The 2,116-nt window shown below is 33.8% G+C and overlaps 1 long non-coding RNA gene across 1 annotated transcript; it reads right to left on the bottom strand.

The window, feature by feature from the left end:
* Positions 1-266: 266 nt before the first annotated feature.
* Positions 267-1,787, bottom strand: LOC140966516 (uncharacterized). Its single transcript, XR_012173384.1, has 3 exons — positions 1,704-1,787; positions 766-898; positions 267-642 (listed from the first exon to the last, which is right to left on the bottom strand). It is a non-coding gene; the product is annotated as an uncharacterized lncRNA (long non-coding RNA).
* Between the last annotated feature and the right edge of the window lie 329 nt (positions 1,788-2,116).

Below are 2,116 nucleotides of genomic sequence, written 5' to 3'. Positions count from 1 at the left end.
CAACCAATTATTCTTCAGCCTCTTTATTTGACTTTTCTGCCGACAATAACTTCTCTAGGTGGAACAGTAGACCATAATGAATTTCGGTTTGATCTGTAACAAATGTGTCCACAAGACATTTTTCTAGCATATAACATCCGGATGGGAGATTTTTATCGCTTTTACGTGGGATCGAATCCATGAAGGTCAATTGATCGTGGTGACGTTTGGAATAACTTATTGTTTAAAAGATAATTTACACACTAATATAAAATTTCCTCCATCTACACATTAAGTGAATGTGGTTTTTGAAATTTGAATTTAGACTGTACCGGAATGCACTTTCCTTATAAAGGTTAAAATTCGGGGTTGATTTTTGGTTGACACACACAAAAGAGCTATACCAAGGACTAAAGAAGGCAGATGAATGAAAGATTGCTTCTTGTTGTGCATAACATCCAACTGCAACTTCACATCCTCCGGGTGCCACAGACTCAAGTGCACTGCTAGTATCATTCTAATATCGTCATCGTGGGGTGCCTGAAGTACGTTCAAGCACACAGGGCAAGAAGCCCGCGAACATTCTCCATTTTTCGTTATGGTGACTCGTCCTGCCATGGCTATGGCTTTATTTCGTAAACTTGTGCGTGTGGGTCTAGAAAACTGTAGATATCATTTTAAGTGAATATCACCGATGATAATGTATTCCAATGAGAACTTCGGCAGACGATATATAAGAATTTCAAAGTAAACAAGAACCAAAAGAGGATAGAGGTGTGTGTGTACCTTTACCAAACTACGAACCCACAGCCATGTTTCACTCAGAAGCCTCACTTGCCTCCGTTCTACAGAGCAACTAAAATCTATTTACTCAGGGTGGGTGATATATTATAGAAGTTTAAAGAAGCAAAGCCTCAATCTGCCAGTAAACGTGGTAGAATGGTAAAATTCAAATCATTAATTAACACAAACAAGTACTCAACCCCCTCCATAGCTGGTAAGAGATCAAAATGGAATCAGAGCAACATGTAGTCAAACTCTCAGAGGGCTTCTTCGGAATTGAACCCAAGCCTAGTGCAAATTTAAAAGGCAGAGACCAGAGAGCAAAAATACAGAAAGACATGAATCTTTACACTAGTATATGCTGAAAACACGCACTCTACCAGGCTGTGTACTTTTGGCAGGGAAAACCCGCTTTAGTTCGGCACATAAATGTTTCAAGACCCATAAAAGTTCCTGAACTAATCTATTCTAGTTAGTTTAGGCCTAAAATTTCCAGCTTGAACCATCTCCAACAAAAAATAACTCACACAACATATTTTTTTAGCCTGCTTGACAGAAACATAAAGCATATACTACTAGCAATCACCAATCCACCATTTCCTATCACAACATTATAATCAAATAAAGCATAAAGACTGTAAGATGCTGCCACAAATGAACATTTACAGAAGTTGAGGCATTAACTTCATTTCGACAAAACCGCGACTTTTAACTTCATATCATTACCCTCTTTTTGTTTTTATCACATCACATTAAATTCATACGAAGGCTGTTAACACGTAATTATCCATCAGAGCAGCGTATCTACAGCTCACTAATTAGAACAGCAAAATTTCAAAAAATCAAAATCAAAAATTTCATGGGCAATGCATCAATCGAATCTACGCACGCTTAAATTACAGATTAAACATCAAGATAAATATTAATCGCACTTGAAATACCTATGACTCTTGCTAGCGCAAAGAAAGTTGGGGGGGAAGGGGACAGACAGCGTGCCGGAAAGAAGTGGAAATTGAGGGTTTAAGCCTTTTTTAGGTTTTATTATTATATAATATAAACATAATGGTCTATAAACTACGATATATGTGTTTAGTTTGTCATCGATCGTTTGATATAATAAATAAATTATATAATAAAAATGATTATAAAATAAAAAAAATAAAAATAAATATATATTATGATAAATAATTTGATGTTTGATATGATTTTAAATTATTTAATTATTTTTTAATTATATCATATTTCTTAAAATATCATTTATCATATATTGATTAGTTATATATTTTTAAAATAACTGAATAAATAAATAAAATTTTATAATTAATTTATTTAAAAAATTATAAATAAGGTTAAA

The sequence above is a fragment of the Primulina huaijiensis genome, unplaced genomic scaffold (assembly GCF_012295235.1).
Source record: "Primulina huaijiensis isolate GDHJ02 unplaced genomic scaffold, ASM1229523v2 scaffold206902, whole genome shotgun sequence".
In the NCBI taxonomy this organism is placed as follows: domain Eukaryota; kingdom Viridiplantae; phylum Streptophyta; class Magnoliopsida; order Lamiales; family Gesneriaceae; genus Primulina; species Primulina huaijiensis.
This window is presented reverse-complemented; position numbering and strand designations above follow the sequence as displayed.